Source organism: Fundulus heteroclitus, chromosome 23 (assembly GCF_011125445.2).
Source record: "Fundulus heteroclitus isolate FHET01 chromosome 23, MU-UCD_Fhet_4.1, whole genome shotgun sequence".
In the NCBI taxonomy this organism is placed as follows: domain Eukaryota; kingdom Metazoa; phylum Chordata; class Actinopteri; order Cyprinodontiformes; family Fundulidae; genus Fundulus; species Fundulus heteroclitus.
The window spans coordinates 36776448-36797272 of NC_046383.1; positions in this window are offsets into that span (position 1 = coordinate 36776448).

Here is a 20825-nt window from a genome sequence, read left to right on the forward strand (position 1 = left end):
TGTTCCCTGATCCCAGAAAAGGGGCGCACCTTTGGATCCAAGCATTCGTGGAGACTTTAGGCGGGTATGTATTGGCTATTGGTGATGTGAGGACTGGCTTATCAGCATACCTGGAACCACAAGAGGTACATGCAGTTGAAGTTTCTGCGGGAACGGACGTACTAGGGACAGCTGCTCCTTTGGCCCCAGTGGCACAGCAACTTTGGAGCACACTGAGGGCGTTTTATCCGGTAAGTACGGATTCTGCCCTTTTAAATGACACTACACGTTGTGCAGGGGAGTCGGCTTCAGCATATGTGAACAGAATGTTGAAAATTTGGGAAAACCACACAGGCTCTTGCCCGTTATCAGTCACGCTGCAGCAACTCTTTAAACAAGCAATGTTAAAGGGCCAGGTACAGGATGTTAAGCAGAACATGTATAGAATGGTTGCGAGTTATGATATGCCTTTAGATCAATGGATGGCAGCTTTGGTTCATCAGCTGGATATAGATGATAAAAACATGGAGCAACTTAGCAGTGATATACAGAACTTAAAACAACAACTCGTAGCTGAACAGCTACAACAGCTGAGAGACAATCAAAGTAAAAGGAGGAGGAGGAAGAAGAATGTTGCAAAAGCTCAGATGGTTATGGCCCCGACACCTGTGTTTGGTTCAGACCAGTTTGTGGGATCCCTCCCTCCAGAAGTGCCATTTCAGATGTATCAGAGTCCTCCATGGGGACAAATTCCCAGCAGAGATACACAGCAGTACAGAAATCATAGAAAGGGACCAACCAAAGGTTATGATGTGCCCTTGTGCTGGACGTGTGGTTACCCAGGGCATTTTGAAAGAAGCTGCCCTAACCGTCGTTAGGATCTGACCAGCCCTTCCTCCCTGTCAGAAGTAAAGGCCTGCGTGTGTTTGTTTGTCTGAATGTCGTCAGTTTCTATGTATCTGTATGTATGTAACTGTATGTAACTGTACGTATGTATGTGTCGTTTGTAACTAAACGTTCTTCTGTGTGAATTAATTAATTCGGTTAAAAATTATTGTTCATGGTTTCAAGATGATCATTTGTTTTGGGAGAACTGCAGCTCCGTAATTCAAATGACATTTTGAGCATGGACTAGGTTAACAAAAAGGTAAAAGTAAGAGAGATTTAAATAACAAAGTTTGTTTTTTAACATTAAATATCTGGGCAAATTAAATTGTTACACTGAGATATGCTAACGTGTCTTAAACAGAAAATATCCCAGGGCTGTAAGAAATACTTGGGACTGGGGATAAAAGTTTTTGTTGTTTGGAGCTTAAATATGCAGTACAGCAACCAGAGGCGTTAGGGCTGTATTCAGTTATGCTATTAGATTGCGTTTGGCTTGTGTTTGTCAATGAATTCATGACAGCTGAAATAATAACAGAGTAAAAGCTTTTATATTGTAATTTTAGAACATTAATAAAATGGCAAACAGCATATGGGGAGCATATGGGAGAATGTTTGGGAGAAAAGGATTTTACAGCTGCCTAAAAAGAAGAATTTAAGAGCACTAAGATATACATGATTTTTGATTTAAATAGATGAGACAAACTGCTTTAAACAGACTGTATGGGACTAAATATGGTTGCTTTTCTAAGGGTTCTGTATTAATTTATTTTATTTCTTTTTACTGGGGATTTGAATGCAGCTAATGAGAAATTTTGAGAAGTATCACAAGGCCACATTAAGCATGTCATCAGTTACAAAAGAATCTGATGTTATTAGTTATGCTGAGCTGAGGCAAGCCTCAGAGGGTCAGTATAACCTGAAACAGGACAATAGATATGATAAACAACTCTGACCATGATGTAAACATCTGAATGTTTATGGCAAGGCTGGGTCTGTGTGTTCTGGCCTGGGAGCACGAAAACTATGTCAGAGGGGAAAAAATAAAATAAAGCCAGCTTTTGAAGGGATTCTACTTCTAATCTCTTTGTTTTTGGGTAGCCTTCTCAATATGCTTACGAGAAAACACTTATTTACAGAAAAACACTAGAAGCTCAAAAAACTAAAAGAGAAAATCATTGATTAAAGTTTCACCCTTGACCAATTTAGATTGAAAAGTTATATATGAATAAAAGTATTACTAACAGCAAATACACATGGTCAAAGGACCAGAAGGATATCAAAAAGTACGTCAAAAACCTATGTCATATTGTAATAGACATAATTGTGCTCCTTGGAAGACAATTTTGTTTGTTTTTGTTTGTTAATTTCTTTTGTTTTTTGTTTTCTTTCTGTTGGAGGGGTTCTGAACGGAGTTCAGGGGAAAGGTGAGGAATAGATCTAATTTCCCAGGATCAGCAGAACAACATCACGTTAAAGTGACACTAAGGGGACCAGGGTTTTAACTACATGCTATTAACACTCTTGTTTTTCTCTGAGTTATTGCTTTCAGAATAAAGGAGACGCCACCTTTCTGCCAACGGGGGGCTCTGAGGAGACAGTGCGGTAAGGAGTTATAATCAGATTTGGACACTAAATTATACTTAGTTTTGACTGAGGAGATCTTCCGGCAGGAAAGGTGGTGTCTTAAAATTGTTTGTTGCTTTCTGCTATTAACAGCTCTATCTTTCTGCTTCTTTTTCTTTGCAAAGAAACCTGGTCAATATGATAGGGATGTGCTAACATAGAGATTTAGTCTCATTTTAGACATTCTCAGATGCGAGAGAATACAGAAACAGTGCCGCAGTGCCATGGGGGCTGATCCTTGGGACAAGGAGAAAAAGGTGATGTACTTGACTCCTGCCTAATCCAGTTTTTAATCAAAAAAAAAAAAAAAAAAAAAATAATCAGTAATTTTTGCAGAAGCTGCATAGAGGTTTAATGGGGAATGTGATGCTACAAAGTTAAGAGAAATGTTTTTTATTAATGAACTTATACAAAGAGGTTGAACTGTCTGTAAAATATTTTGCTTGGATAAATTTTTAAGGGATCAAGATCTGGGGTAAAGGTGAAAAACTTCAAGAATAATTTTGTTTCAGAGGGAACGATGTGGTTGATTTTGTTTTGAGACAGTTTTCTTGTAATTTTTGTTTTGATTTTTTCTTTTCAACTTATTTACACTACACTACGGATGAAGATAGACAATTCTTGTATTGGAAAATTTGATTTTGGACAAAATCCATATTGGCAAAATGCTGGCAGAATTCCTTGTGGTTTCAGACACAACGATTGAAGAAAGAATATTCATGGACAGCGCTTGTCCTGGAACGATGTTGTGCTGTTGAACTGAGACATGAGGACTGAAAATGGACAACTAATTGCGGGGGAAAAGACAGACGCATCGGATAACCTTCAGTGGACCGCAACACGAAACAAAGATGAGTTGGCAGACACCCCTTCTGCATTTCACATCAGATTTTCCTGCACATAATTAAAACACAAAACACACATTAGAAACATACACATTGGCGGATGCGATTAGGAAAAAACTTTCAGATTAAAAGCAATCAAGATTATTATTAAACCCCTAGGATGTTAATTGTTTTAAGTGGGAGCTGTTATTAGCGAGCGATAAGAGGGTCAAACGCATTCGGACAAGTGGTACTGGTCTGGAAACAAAGCTGGTAGAGATTTTGGGCCGCTGATAAGAAGGATTTTCTTTTACTTTTCTAACAAAGTTTTTATTTAAATCATTTAAACACACATAGATATGTTTTGGAATTTTATTAACCCCACAGGGGGTTTTTGAATAAGATTCAAAGAGGCACCTTTAAGATACAATAAGCTTCATAAAATACATCATGCATGAGAAGAAATAGGGGGAACCGCTAAAAGACATCCATTTTGCACCAAAATATTAAGTTACGGGATGAGAGCATAGAGCAGCTTAAGTAATTATGCTAAACCTAAAAGGTTTGACAACTTATATTGGGGATTACAGTAAGGGAATTACATAGAGGGGCCGTCTAAACGTAAAAGGAAAGTGGATAAGAACAATGTATGCTATTACATCAATGGGCGATAATTATGATCATGAAAAAACTAGTGGGCGAAAAAGTTAAAGTAGGCATTACAGCAACAGTTAATAGCATAAACGAATGAACGAACGAGTGAGCAAGCTAATTTTTCAATATGAGCAGAATGAACTCTAAACCTTTTAACCTTGTTCAAGCGAAGGGGAAATTGTGAGCACAACATTTACTGGGAATCCTAAAGTAAGCAGAGGCACAACTAAGAAATTAATTATTAGGATGTAAAGCAACACAAAGGTTAAGGACTTGAATGGATAAAACTGCAAGTTTAGAATAATGCCTTATTCTAATAAATAAACTTGGGTAAATTAGGATTAAAGCACCAATGTAAATAGTTTGGAATTGTACGCAGTTACCTGAAAGGTGTGAGGAGACTTAACATCTCTCTGTTTGAACACAAAATAGCACAATAGTTGTTCTTTAACTAAATGTTAAAACATCCAGAAGAAAAAAAAAAAAAAACACATAAACATAGTTTAGCCATCTATTAACCTAGTGGTCTTTTAGACCAGGATAATCTAACGATCGTCCTCTTGTACATGCAGAAAAGTAATGAGGTCAATTAGATTAGTTGGACGTTTGGTGTCTGGTCAGGACAGCAGAAGCGACTCCTGGACACAAGATGAGGATAACAGCTCCAACATGATATCAATGCATGAAGGTTGGCTCTGAGGAACATCAGAGCTGCAATGGCATCAGACAGTGACACTACTGCTGTGATAAAGAAAATCTTGAAAAGAACTATGCATGACTGCTTTGCTTCACAGGTGATGGAATTCAACTACAAGGTTTCACGAACATGACATGGAGAGGTTGGCGTTCAGAAAACGTACCTAGAACACACTTTTGGACTCTTTGGGGTAAATGGGCTCTAAAGGGGGACACTTAACAGGAGATGAACTGAAAGCCTGGGCTTACGACGAGAGACATTTCAGACAGGGGGTGTGGACACCCAGGAATTGCTGCTGTGGTTTGAAAATGTCAGAAATTTGTCGCAGGTGGTGGAGTGTTTCGATGACCCAGGCGCTTGGAACAAAGGAGACGACGTCGTGTTCCCACAGGGATTACCTATAACCTAACACTGACAGTGAACATTTTTGTTTTTGGGTTTGCTGGGGTTGCCAAAAGGAGCATCGGAGATGACTTTCTCTATCCTGACCAGGTTCACACTTAAAATGCAAAAAACAAAATTATAGAGGCCAAAACAAATACGGACACAGAGAAGTGTTTATACAAAGAATTCCACTATTCGTCAATTTAAGGTGCAGATACTAAGGCTAAACAAAGAATTAGAAGAAGGGCAAAACTTAAAGCTGATCATTTACCAACGGGTGGTCAATATTTAAGAGGGTTTAAAGGAACTGCACAATTTCTTCAATAATCACAACAGACAGTGATTGATGAAACAAAAAAGCAAATTCTAGAATGGGAATTTTTAATCTGCTGGGACAAGACGGTGCAAACATAAAATAAGGATATAAGATCACAAAGGTAATAATAATAAATGAATAATAATGTAAGAAAATCACTCGGAGTAATGTCTGCTTAAAGTTTTTCAAGGATAAACTAAACACATGAGAACAAGAACTAGATACTTGTTAAAGGGTTGATTTACTTGGGGATATAATTATGCTTGGATGTATTATCAATTAAACTAATGTTGAATGACTGAAAAAGGTTTAAAGACCTAGAGCAGTATGGAGCTTCTTACATGGTCAGGGGGCGATGTGTTTAATAAGCAACAATGAGTTACTGCTCACAGCATACTACAGTTTAAAGGTTTGTTTCAAACAAGATTCAAACAGGGGGACATAAGATAAAAACCAGGGTCGCTTACAAAAGCTGTCTGTTAAAACAAGCAGAAGGGATTAAAAAATCAAGAATTAATGGGGTTAGAATTGCTCTTCGCTTCAGGTGGAGGGCGCATTCAACTACAAGTCTTTTGGGTTGATGCACGTCAAGCTGAAAGTGATTCACAGAACTACTTCCTGTCTCCGCCCTGGGCTACACCCACTTCCTGAATAGCAACCAATCACAACTCCGTGTGGGCGAGGGGCATGCACACACTTCCTTTCTCTTAGCTGAGCTTTTCAAAATAAGACAAGAAGTACATAGGGCTGCTTCTTATTAATATCACAACATTATTCTGCAAATATATATAGTGGAACTTTCTTTTACAAACTTAAGGGTTTTTCTGTTGGACTTTTTAGAAAAATGTGAAGTATTTTGCAGCTGGTTCAGTAAGAAGTTTCTGAAAGGTTTTAATACAATTCCTTGTGTGCTAGATAAATTAAGATGAACCGTGTCACAGTAGCCATGAAACATATGATGATAAATTTCTATTGCAGAGATCTTTTCAACTGTTGGACAATTGTAAGGTGAGACACACATGGGAAAGAATTATAGAGAAATGCTGCTGTAGATAACGTTGAACTTTCAGATTTCTCTTTTATATAAGGGTAATGCAAGATCTAATGATTACAGTAAAGGAGGTTAAGCTAAGAGCATAATAATTGTGAACGGAAATATCTGGATGTGAAAGTGTTTGAAGAAGGTAAATGTAAAAAGGATTGGGAGTCTTGATAAGAACACTAATTACACCTTGTTTCTGTTATCCAACAGTAAACAAGGCCTGGTGTCTGCCAACCATCTCAACAGAGCATTTTCCTGGGGATGAAATGCTTATTGCCTGAAAAAGGACAGGACACTCATTACCATCCAACTAAATCGTTTTTGTCCATGCGGAGGAACCAAGAAGAGGACTGGGGATGAAGAAGCCAGTGAACTCTGATTCCTTATTCTTCAACGGGAGGAGTTGCCTGAAGAGACCCTAAGCGCGATTAGATTATTTTCTGCCTTGTGCCTGAATGGCCTGAAGGCTTCCTTAACTTTGCGTTATTGACGTACAGACTCTTTTTATATCACAAACCTGATTTTTTCCTTTCTCTTCTCCACTGACTTCCATCACCATGTTTGATTTTATGTGTTATGATGTTTATACTGTGATGTTGCATTATGATGATCGCTATGGCTTTATGACTAAGAATGGAAACTCTCTGTTACAGACACACACACCAAGACCTGCAGTTCTTGCTAACTTTTTGCTTTGTTATATAGAGAACCAGGATCTGATGGCTATCACAGATCCATAAGTTACTCGGTAAGGCTAATTTCTAGATTCAATACAGGGTGTCTTCTCGCTCAGATTGGCCCAGAGTGGGAGTGCCCTTGACTGGGGCTCCATCACTTTTTTGCCATTTCCTAGAGATGGTTTTTTGTGATGAAGATTCAGCCTGCCCTCTGATGCCCCCTACTGGTACTCTTGGATTTGTGAGGACTGAAGGTGTTGGATGATTGTCCATAGGAATGGAGAGGGGAGAACCAAGTAGGAGGTTTCTTGGGGTGGGGGTAGAGTAGACGAATTTGGCCTTGATTAAGGTACACCTTTAGCTTATATAGTCTAAAGTAAACTTAAAATAATGTGCGCATAGGAACCTAAAACAGGCCTAGCTTGAATAGTTGAACCCTAAATTGTAGATAAAATGCTTGGACTGTGGGCTTGAGTAAAAAAGGCTGAATTATGAAGTATTCATGCTGATTGATGCTAAGATGTTTCCATTGTGGTTTGTCCGGCCCTTTTCTTGGAACTGTTTTCGTTGTGATGTGCCTTTGGGGCACACCAACAGGGGGGGCTAACGGACAACTGGACTGTTTTTACAAAGTGCTTTTCAGTCACACCAGCAGAGATTGTGTGACCCCAGAGACTGAACCGCACTATCGACTGCCATGGAGATCACAGATGGATGGACTCTGGAAGCCGGAAGCTGACGTGCGTGGATTGCTTGGACTGGACGGAATGACCGACTGTTCTGGGAGAGGGACAGACTGAGAGTTGTCGTTCCACTGGTTGATCATCTTTGGTGATGTGCCATAATGACACATCATCAGGGGGTCTGTTAGGATATCAACAAGGTCAAGTGGAACGAGCTGTTTATCCCAGAACTGCATGGCACACTTAGACGGCACTGACCCAAAAGATTGGCACATATCTATCAGATACCACCCTGGAGGTGACACAGCTTCCCTGCTGATGTCACAGTTTGGATGTGTACCGCCCTTGTATGGGTGTGTCCCGAGATCCCTTTATAATGTTTGTGTGATGAGCACTCGAGGCCTTCCTGCCGATCAGGGGCCCATCAGCGCTGGTGTGACTGTAACTATTTCTCTGTCTTTACTTAGATAAAATATAACTAAAAGCATACTTGTCTGTTTTATGCGTCCTACATTCAAGGTAAAAAGTAAGTGGGAGTCGCCTGACTGGGTAAAACGAACTGGGTCCACCGAGGGTGCTTCACCGTAGTCACGGCACGGTGAAACAGTAACATCTTCTACGTTCTTCTCCTGTTCTTTCAGCTCCACGCATGGATCGTCTTTTTGCCCTGCATGTGGATGCTAGTGATGCAGGTGCAGGTGCCATGTTATTTCAGAGTGATGAAGGTGGGGTTGATTGACCTGTGAGTTTCTTGTTGCACCGATACCGATACCAGTATCGGCCGGGGTGCCGATACCGCACTAAAATGGTGGTATCGGTATCGGCGAGTACCAACAAATAGGTCACAGATACCATTTTGATGTTTGTATGTCACTTGAATGCAGCCTTCTCTCCCCCGACACTCACTAGTTCTACTGGATTCACTTTGTATTAGTCTTTTTCCTGCTTTACAAAGGTAGCGGCTTGACAAAACCATGATGGCAATTATTTTACATCCAAGTAGTATGCTGTTCTTCATGTATACACACACATCAATATCAAACAGATGGTATCGGTATGGAATCGGTATCGGCTGATACTGCACAGCCAGGTATTGGGTATCGGTATCGGGGCCAAAAAATGGCACCGGTGCAACACTAGTTTGTACTCCAAAAAATTACACAAATTTCAGCTGAACTACTCAGTTATTGAAAAAGAAACACTTGGACTTATTTTGGCTTTACAGCATTTTGAGGTATACTTGGATTCTGGCAGTGTTCCTCTGGTGGTCTTCACGGATCATAATCCATTAACATTCTTGCATTCACTGCAGTGCCCAAATCGCAGATTGATGCGTTGGGTGTTGTTTTTGCAGTCCTATTGTCTGGATATTCGCCACATTAAGGGCTCAGATAATGTTGTTGCTGATGCTTTATCCAGAGCACCATGTTCCTAGCTTCTAAGTTATGGCAGTAATTGTAGTGGTGTGTAATGGAGTTTTAGTGAGAACTCTATTTTTATGGGTGGGGGTGTGATGACCCCTTCAGTCCACTAGGGGTCTCTGCTCTTTTCTTTCTTTCTTTCTTTTTTCTTTCACGAAGTAGTCGGATGGCTGGGCTGCCTGATTGAGCACACCGGGCTGCAGTTACTCCCTGCTTGGTTTGGCCTCCAGATGGGATCTGGTGGGAGCAGGCAGCAGTGTTTGTGCACTACTACATGCTGTGGTAGCTACACATGGGTTCTTCTAAATAAATGTGTTTTTGACCTAGAGCTGCTCGTCTGCCTCCCGCTTTTGTCATAGCCTTTGAGCTGGGCGTGACAGTCTCTCACAGTGGACATGAACCTAAGATGAAAATGTCAGACCCCTCCAAGGTTTGTAAGTGGGATAACTTGGAGGGTGTTCAAATAACTATTTTCCTCACTCTATCTATCTATCTATCTATCTATCTATCTATCTATCTATCTATCTATCTATCTATCGTTGAGAAAAATATTTTGGCAGTAAGGTATGGTTCCCCCCTGTTGCTGGGTAGAATAACACATGAAGGTTTATTGCAGGAGGGGGTAGGTCAGGAAAGAAGAGTTTCTTTCTCTGAACAGATTCCCCTCCTCCTGAAAAACAGGAGGGGACTCAGCCTTTTAAAATGTGTTCAGACTTGTGAAAAAGCAGACAGAATTCTGCATCACCATGAGGGCACCATATAATGAACACTACAAATGGTAATGTAATATACTCTGTCTCCATATTTAATTCCTAATAAATTAAATATGCATATTGCAATGTTTTAGCTCTGATTAACGTATTCCTCATTGACTGCCAAATCTGGAACCGGGGTAAGATGGGCCTTCAGAGATATGCAGCAGCGGGCCAGCTTATAAAACTATCTATCTATCTATCTATCTATCTATCTATCTATCTATCTATCTATCTATCTATCTATCTATCTATCTATCTATCTATCTATGTGTGTGAGATACGTTTTTTTTTTTCCAGTGTTGAGGAAGCACCCAGACCAGACCAGGTTCCCAAATCAACCGGACGTGGAGAAAAAAGGTAACCAACCCCTTATAAAACTCTAGAATTTCTGTTAACAACTTACATGAAACTACCTGAAACAATATGCTAATATATTTAAATTGCCCATATTCTGTCTGTGAAGCATACAGCAGTACAAACACTTCCAATAGTAATTATGTTCTTTATTCTAAGATTATATTTAACTGTTTTTTCTTTTTTCTTCTACTGAATAAGTCTCGATGATGTCATAAAAGAAATCACAAATGCAGTATCAACTGATGGAGTTACCTTTGATATTGCTGTGTCTCGCATAAACATGCTGGAAAGAGGCATTGCACAATGGCAACGGCAAAAGAAAACATCCCCAACCAACCCACTGAAAGTCACCTTCATAGGTGAAGCTGGCATTGACACAGGTGCCCTCCGTAAGGTATTTTTGACAGGTATATCAATATTAATTATAAGACATCATTTCTGAATTTTTTAATAATTAAAGACTTAAGATACTTCATTATTACTGGTCTTATTTTCGTCACATTAAAAATAAGTGATCATATTTATCTATAACTGTATTTGTATCTATTGTTTTTCTATAGAACACACCTAATGTTCAGTAATTTTAACATTCAAATATTAATTTCTGTAGTTCCACAATGTCTTTATTTTGTTTTTACTAAAAGCATATGATGATGTGCTCTTAGAAATGGTTTCAGGGATTGAGAGACGCTTCTTTTTGAAGGGAGTTAATGGCTGCGTACCCATGTATTCCTTGTCAGATTTGGACAAAGGTCATTTCCGGTATGTACCTAAATGTCATTTCTGTTTACAGTTATAGCGCTTCACTGGTATTGCCAAACCAGATCTAGCACTCTGGGTTCCTTGTAATTTATTGTGTACCCAAAAAGAATGTAAAGTCCTTATGACCAAAGCCTTATTTTATTGACAACCCTTTAGCTACAGCATTAAACCCCATCAATTTTCCGTAGTCCTCTCTGGACTCAACTATATCTGACCCACAATTAATGAGACCTCTGTAAAGTTAACACATTTATTGAGCAAACTTCAAAACGAGAACATCTGTGAAAACACACACACACACACACACACAAAAACCCCAGAATAAACCAAAAAAAAAAAACTCAACCCCAAAATATTCTCTTCATATTTTATGGCTGGATGTCAATTAGAAATGAAACAGGTTTCTACTCTTGGTACTCTTCAATCAGTCTTTCATCTGTTAAACCCGACATTAATGGTCCAAACACATATACGTATTAAACCTTACTACAAACGAACTTATCTTTTTAAATGGGTGGGCCCACCAAAAGAAATAACATTAAAATAAAGCCGGCACAATTTGAAACCAACCCCCATTGCAGGCCTGATCTTGCGATGACTCACCGCTGGTCCTAGGTCCACCTTAGCTGGCTGGAATAAGGTCCTTCAGGCTGCCCCTTGGAACACAGGTGGAGGAGGGAAACACCACCAAAGGCTGGATGGAAAATCCACTGAAAAACCCAAAGGCTCCTCTACAGTTTGGATGGATGGATGGATGGATGGATGGATGGATGGATGGATGGATGGACGGACGGATGGTCTGGGCTATTTCTTTTTTCTTGCAATCAAGATCACTGCCAGCTGGCGCCAGAAAATGCTATTATTGGGCTTTCTTTGTCTGGAAACAAATGCATACAAACATTTTACGGGCGCAGCCATGATGACGTGGTAAACTCGCTCAGCTGACAATACAGCGATCTGATTGGCTGAGCAGCAAAAATCGAATCACGTGACCTCTTGGACCGGAGCGCCACAGTTTAGATTTTTTATTGGCTATAACTTATTAATGTGCAAGTGAAAACGTGGGAACATTGGTGTTTTGAGATCACTGCTATGTGTAGCAACTTTTCCCAGTGGAAGAAAGTTGCCCCCTGACAGTTCATACGAAAAGTCACCCTACAGATTCTGGCCCACGGCCTATGGTAAGAAGGGAACCAGTGGGATTTCGATTTGTTTGGTTGCTAACTACAATTACCAATATAAGCCAAAAACAAAATATTTCTGTTGACTTTATTAATTAAAACACAAAACGAACATCCAAACAATGAAATACAGTGAAATGTGTGCTGTTGTTTAATGAAATACAAACCAACAAAAATGCTTAGAAATAAGTATACAAGCAACTTTCACCACAGGCTATTGGCACTGATAAAATGTTGGATACTGTGCTTTGGCTGCTCTGCAGTTCAGACTTTCCATTTTGAAAAGAACAAGAATGCCAACTGAATGCAAATTTCCAACTGGGAAAGTCAAAGTAATCTTAGAATTGTTGTGCAGTTTGAATTTGGAAAAACTAAACCAGGCAAGGTAGACAAGCAACAAACAGCACCCTTATACTTCAAAACTTTTACTGCTACACATATATCCTCTGCAATGTGGTGGTCTATAAAAGCTCCCCTGCCTACACTTCAGGTGCCACACGACTGGCAATGAAAATGAAACTGCACAATAAATCTCAGATACCTTGTGACTTCCAACCACCCTAACAACTTGCACACAAATCCACAGATATACAAAGTGTACATATCCAAAGGGAAGGGTGATTGAACACTTGTTACATCAAAGGAAATTAGTTAATGAACAATATAAGAAGACTTTCCAGATTGAACCAAAATGTACAGATGTAATCTGTATACTGTGACAGAAAAAAACCCTAAGAAAAACAAAAACTACTCATTTCAGAATAAAACTGTTGATATAGTGACATGGTGAGTTGCACATGTTGTTGTACAATAAAATATCTTTAACTTTTTTCAACTGATCGGCCCAAATTTGGGTCAAGCAGACAGATGCACATTTTTATCTATTTTTAGCTAAAAATGTTTAGCCCATTTTAGATATGGGTCAAACATAAGGACCTTTTTTTTTGAACCACAGGCCTTTCAACATGGGGCTTTACGGTTTCTATACCAAATCACAAAATTAATTTTCCATGAGTACTTTTTGATTTACAGTAGTGTAAACAAGCAAAATGAGATTTAAAGATCCACCAGACACGTCGGATTCTGCCAGAAATATGCAACAGCACGTAGCCGTTTTTTGTCCGACCCCTCATGGATGGTATTGTTGGAAACTAGAGGCTCTTACCTTTCCAACAAGGGCAGGGGTGTCAAACTAATTTTGGTTTAGGGACCGCATACAGCTTAAGGCCCATTCATACCTCACGTAAAAGACGGATACGGATACATGTGGAGTGTTTCATACGTTCCAACCGTCGATTTCGTCCGTATTTTGACACGAAAACTGGGAGCTTACGATTACGGACGAAACGGATCAATACGGAGCAATACTACCGGAAACGGTGGGGGCGCTATCGAGTTTGTAGTACAAAATGTCAACAAAATCACAAAGAAGGTTAGAATTCTGGGCTTTAAACAATGGCAGGTTTTGAATAACGACTTTCGGAGCTTGTCCGCAACTATCCACATTTATACGATGTGTCGTGTCCGGGGCACAGGGACAAACAAAAAATTATAAATAGCTTTCAGGAAATCGGGGAGGCTCTGGGCATGACAGGGGATGTCGCAAAGGCCAAGTGGGCCGCAATTAGGGAGCGCTATGTGCGCGCCCTTAATAAAGTGACAGGTAAAAAAAGCGGCGATGGCGCAAACGGGATGTCTGCAGCAGGCCCTCCAATTTTACAACGCCTGGTGTGGCTGAGCCCCTACATTTCTCACCGAGCCACTGTGAGTAATTTTCCATCTAATGCGGTAAGTTCTGTTTTGTAATAAATTTGTTTCGTACCCCTTTTCTCTCAAGTTTTAATGACTAGGCTCTTAAGATAATTTCTGTGTGGTTGTCCTTTTTTTAAGAGTTAATTAATGACAGTCTGTAACGTTTTGTACACATTTGTAGTGTCAAGAAGATGATGACATGGGTGAGACATGCAGTGACTCCCCTCCACCAACACCTGCAGCAGCATCATCATCACCTCTACCAGTCTGTGGAACCTCCTCTGTTCCACCCTCAGAGAGTCCTTTGCCAAGACCAGGCCAGAGGAAAAAAAAGAGGTCTGCTGAGGACATCGACCCTATTGATGCCGCCATTCATAGGAAGCTCGATGAGAGCAAGAATGTCTTTACAGCATTCACTACATACCTAAATGCATTCTTACTTGAGCTTCCTGTGAATGATGCCAAGGCCTTGGTGAAGGACATACAGCGCCTTATGCTGACATATTGATATGTTTGACATATCACTGATGTCAATCTTCACCTGTTTTGTTGCACTTTGGCATTTTTTATGTTATTTTTTTTATAAAATATAATAACCCTTGACTGGTCTGTTCAATTAGATATTTTAAATTATTTTCGTTAAACTGAGTAAAACACACACACACACACACACATATATATATATATATATATATGTGTGTGTGTTTATATATAAAATGTTAGAGTATTATCTTAAGAGATGCTTCAAATTTGACCTGTTTAAGGTCATGGGATGCAATGTCTTTATGCAGCACTGTTTTGCACTTAAATAATAAAAAACAACTTGAGTGATTGTGATTGATGTGGTTTATTTGTATTGTTCGATGTACTTGTTACTACTACTACTACTACTAAAACAAAACAGGTTGATTTTGATAGATTTTGAACAGCCAATTAACAAATTAATAAAAAATTAATGATGACCCAGGGTCTCACGTCGGACGTGCTGTTCTTGCCAGTGAATCATGCCCTGGTCTGTTTGGAAGAACTCTTTGAAGATTTCTCTGACAGCCAGTCCATCTTGCGTAGCCCTTGCAGCAGTATATGCTCGAGAGCTCTGAAAGTTGGTGTCACCCTGGACCAACTATCTCCATTCACCAGGCGGGCCATCTCTGTCGCACATGGTGTGGGGGATGTAGCGGTCAGTCTCCGTCAAGCCTTGGTCGTTGGCTGCAAGGAAATTGTGGAGGATGAGGCATGCCTTTGTTATGTCCTCCGCTGTTTCTATGCAGCACACCATGGCACGCCCAAGGATCCTCCACCGGGCTGTTAAAACGCCGAAAGCATTTTCAATGACCCGCCTAGCGCTGGAGTGCCGCAAGTTGTACACTTTCTGGTCCTCTGATAGAACTGGACCTGTAAAACATGGTATAAAGAACAGAATGCATTATTAGAAACAAACTTTATTAGTCATATGATGAGATTATAATTTTATAATTATAGTACAAAAGTATTGAAGCTGCTGTGTCAATGTATTTTCCTCTAAAATATTACAAGGTAGTCATTAATTTATTCATTCATTCATGAGATGTGTTTGCTTACCTGGATATGGACGCATCAGGTTCACCTTTTGAGGAAAGGCCTCATCAGCGCCAAACACTGGTGGGGTCACGATATCCATTCCAGGCAAAGGTGCGTGAGGTGGAAGCTGACCTCGGATCAGTTGCGCGCCAAAATCTGTGCGGGCAAAAACTCCAGCGTCGCTGTCTCGCCCGTACGCTCCCACATCAACAAAAAAAAATCTGTAACACGCGTCACAGGCAGCCATCAAAACAAAGCTAAAAAAGCCTTTGTAATTAAAAAAACAACTTCCACTGTTGGCTGGCGCTCTCACTCGAACGTGCTTCCCATCTATTGCCCCAATACAATTTGGAAACTGCCACTGCTGCCAGAACTCACCTCACTTGTATCACCTCCCAGTCATCACCTTGAGGGTACTTCATGAAGTACGCTCGCAGTTCCTCCCAAAGAGCGCGACACACTTCTCTCACAATCCCACTAACCGTGGAGATCCCCAGCTTGTAGCTGGCTGCCAGGGCTTGTTGACTCATCCCAGAAGCCAAGAACCGTAAAGTCACAGCCAGGCGCTCTGCCTCCCCAATCGGTGCACTGTGGCACTGCGGCATGTTGGATGCGGGGGGAAATGCGCCTCAGCAACCTGTCAAAAGTGGGAGCGGACATCCTGAAGTACTGGAAATGCCGCTCGTCGTCCATCTCCCGCATTGGCAACACCAAAGTGCAAAATTCCCCATCAAAAGGGCGACTGGCATTCAATGGCCTCACGTTCCACCGTCAATCTCTTTTTTTACTTTTCTTTCGCTTACGGAGCAAATGCAACAAAATCAGGTCTTGGACCGTCGCCATGTTTTGATCAATGACAAATCATTGGCGCCCAGCACTGCCACCTAGAGGAAATATTGGTTATTGCGCACCTCAACGGACGGAGGTATGAAGGAGTCAACGGATAGAACGTACGGACAGAAATACGGACGTGCAGGCCAAACGTAGGGTATGAATGGGCCTTTAATCTGATCTCAAGAGGGCCACACGAGTAAACTCATTGCAAGGTTAAATAGAACTAATAAAAGTGGACTTGTTGTTGATTTTTATATTAAATGAATTTCACTTTTACACAATATATTATGAATAACCTCAGCGTTTTTAAGAAAAGTATGTGCAATTTCAACAATACTTTTACTCAGTTAAACATTTACTTGTGCGTTATGCATAAGAACTGATCACAGTGATTGTACAATGTTAAATTTCTTCACAATTTTTGGAACTTAAAAACACTGTCCTGCATGACAAAATACATCAAACAGATAAAAATTAAGAAATTATTTAAAATAAATGTTCCACATCTGAAGCACAGTGCTACCATCTGCTGATTAAAACACAGTGCCCCACGTGGACAATATAGGAACTGCAGATTTTCAATTAAACAAAGTACATGTTTTTTCCAATTTAGTTTTATCATTCTCTTCCTTTTTATCTTATCTTTCTTTAACCTTTTTCTTCTTATTCTTTCTTTTGTCACCTACTTTCCCATTGTAGTGTCCATATCATTTGAGATATTCCCCGCATGAATCATAATAAAACTATTCACATTCATCATCACATTCTCTTTTTGGCATTAAGACAAATTTGGCAGACCAGTTACAGAGAAGTCAAAGAATCTTCAGACAGCAGCTTGGATTTTGAAGTGGAAGAAGATGAGGAAATGCCTCTGAGACACCTGGTTCATGAGTAAGTTGCGATGTAAGTAGCTGTGAGTAGCATTTGTCTGAATTTCCAACTGAATTTGAAAATTCAGTTTGAAGCTGCTTACTTAAAAAAAAAAGAATGGCGGGTAATCATTATGGAGGTCACGTTGTAGGGGTTGTTAGATGGATCTGTCTGTATGCTTTTATTCTTGTGCCACCAGAGCTCTGTCTCTACGCTTGCAACTTCAAAAACTGTTCACTCCACCAGCCAAACCGTCCATGTTTATGGCTGTTCAAAATTAGTGCAGTTAGCCATGTCTCAGTCAGGAGAACCAAGTTGCACTCTTGATAAGCCTGTTGGGTTAGCACCAGCAATTCATCCACTTTGTTGGAAAAGGATCTCACATTTCTCCTGACAAACAGGAGGATGAGTCTGTATCTTTTTTTGCTGGTTGCCACACCGTATTCTGGCGTAGGTGTTGTGTCTCTTCAACCTAACCTTGGGGGACATATTGGGTCGCTTGGTGGGATGCAGAGATGTGGGGAGCGCCTCTATTCACACAGTAAAGAACAAAAACCAAACCTGAGTTGTCCATAAAAATGGTCAGATACATTGTGTAAAGAAGCACAGCGGTAAAAACTGGAACTCACAACACATGCATTTACAAAGAGAAAGCCACTGAAATGGACTGCCTGCTTGTGCAGCATTCGAAGTACATGCACATATATTTGTATTTTAGGCTTCTGCAAGATCGTAACAGGAAGCCTTCCATCATAAAAAAAATTTGTCATCTGAGTGTTTTGACAGCATCTTTGGTTGGTGTCTTCACCAAATGTCGCAGCAAAAGATAGTGAAACTGTCAGTGTTAAACATAGCCTCTTGGTGATCAGTGCAGTAAGCTGCCATCCACTGTAGGGCAGGACAGTTAAGCAGACAGACTGACAGGTTGGCAGGTGTCATCTTTTCAGGATTCAAGTTGATCCAGTCCGCTTATTCACCGCAGCACTATAAGAACAGGTGGCTGATGCTAATACATCACTCACACACTGGCATGCAATTACACAAACTGTGATTGCATGCCAGTGTATCAAACGGATACTGCACATATTCTGACCTACGCTCAACTGAACTCAACTGAAGTTGCATGAACCTGGAGCCTGCTACATGCATATCAAAACGCGACACATATTTACATAACTTCATGTGATGGTAATACTGTCTAAGCCACAACAGTACATTTCTTTGTGTCTGGTGACCTTCACTCTGTGTTTTACCTGACTCCAATGACCATCCATATTGATGTTGCTCAACATGTGACGCTGCCACTGATATCTTTCACTGACCATTCTAAAGGTGCCAGCCTCTAGCAAATTATCATAAGCATCGCAGGTTCCCATGTGACTCAAAGTATGTCCAAAACAGACTTAGGTTTCTTGGTGGTGCAATTCAATTCTAGGTCAGAGGACAGTTATGAATTGATTACTGATATACCGTGTACCCTCCCCTCACAATCACTTAAATGCATTTACACAAAAATAAAAAGATACCCTATTTCAACAATATAAAAATTGAGATATAGCAAAAGAATATGTTAAAAGGATTGGTTGCACCAGCTCTGAAAAAAATTAACAGCTCTTTTGTATTTACAACAGTGGGACTCTTGTTCACTGTTCTCGTCTTTATAGTGACATATGGTGTACATAAATCACATGTTAGTACCTGCTTTCAGTGACTGACTCACTTTGCTTTGGTGTTGTTTCGGAGTGGGCCATTGTGTCTCCGAAATATATCTGAATAAACCAAACCACCCCATAATACAAACACCCTGATCAGTGCTTTGTCAGCTCACCCTATACTTGTGCATTTATCATGTCTTGCCTAAAACAAAGTTTTAAAAAAAATACTTGCTGAAGTTGTTGTTTCTGCTACATACCTGTGTGATTGCCCAAAGAAATTTTTTTTTTAACAATGGATGTGCAGCATCTCCGATCTGCTCATCCACCCCAAATCTGGGTAAAAAAAAATGCACTGAGTTGCTTTTCTGTTTAGTTAATACACTATTTGCATTATCAGCAATTGTCTAGCTGTACCTGATAAAGTGTGGCCAGTTTGTGTGACTATATGGGTTTTCTTCCAAAGATATTCAACTAAAACTACAATAGTAAAAGCTATAAAGCTCTTTAACCAGTTTTAAAAGACTAGTGCAGTACAGTAACCACTTAATAAGCTTCTATTACCTGCACATACATAGAACAAACAATAATACTGCTAAGGTGATTAAAAAGGTGATTATTTTTTATGACCAAGGACTTATTTTGATAAAAAAATGCTCTGATGAAACTTAAACTGTATAATTCTAAATAAACTTAATACAGTATGTTAACTTTTGTTCGGGAGCAGGGCCACATCTCAAATTACCCAGCAGTCTACATATGCGCCCTCCCTTACCCTCAAACCTTTCTTACCTCATCCCTCTTCATCCCATTACCCTCACCATCCTCATCCTTCTTCATCTTATCACCCTCATCCCCATTCCCTCATCCTTTATCCTCTTCTCTTTATTGTAGGTTCCAACTAGGGGTCGTAAGTGGGCTCGGTAAAGCCATTTCCAGAAGACTGCACCTCCACGCTTAGTCTTTTCCTCCCAGGCCAAATAACCAAGTGTCCCCAATTGACCCAATCTTCGCTTATCGTTCATCTATCCCTTCAACCTCTTCCTTCAATAAACCTTTGCTCAGATATCCTTGTTGCATGGTTCTTGCTAGTGGAACTAAAGAAAATTCTTTCTAACACTGTTTAAATTGTATAAACGTGAAAAGGATAATTTTTTTTATTTTTTTGTATTAGGGCTACCTTAGCATTAGAAAAGCTGTTATTTGTTAAAACTACAGTATTTTACCCCAAACATGTTGCTGAAGTTTTGCCTTATGGAAACTATATCTAATTATCTCATCTCATGAGCTGAATGTACACTTCAACTCCTGTAAAACTTAGGAAATTCCCACCTATCCCACCTATGACATCATTTTACACTAAGGAAGGCTTTTGAAGAGGTGCATGATCTATTGCCCTCCTTGATTTTACAATTTCAAAATAATACACGCAAACCATTTTATCCTCCAATTAATATAGTTGTCAGCTCCAGCTAATCTTAGACACAAACCTAATATCCTTGAGGCCTTGTCTCCCAAAACAAAAGTCTTAGGATGAATATAATCAAGGCCTCATTGTTATTGCAACACAATAAGACAAACTTTTTCAGCCGCGCACCCCTTTCTGTCTCCCAACCAGGTTGACGCACACCCGATCTTCAAAAAAATAAAATAATAATAATAATAATAATATATATATATATATATATATATATATATATATATATATATATATATATATATATATATATATATATATATATTGCAGTTGCGGTTACAGCTCAAACGTCGTGACAAAGGTTATATAAATAAAATTAGAACATAATTTGAATTAAATTGCAATAAAGTTACACACAACATCCACAGCAGAAGCCAGAGCAGAGACCAGAGCAGAGACCAGGTGGATTCTCACCCTAAGCTCTGTTGATCTTCCTG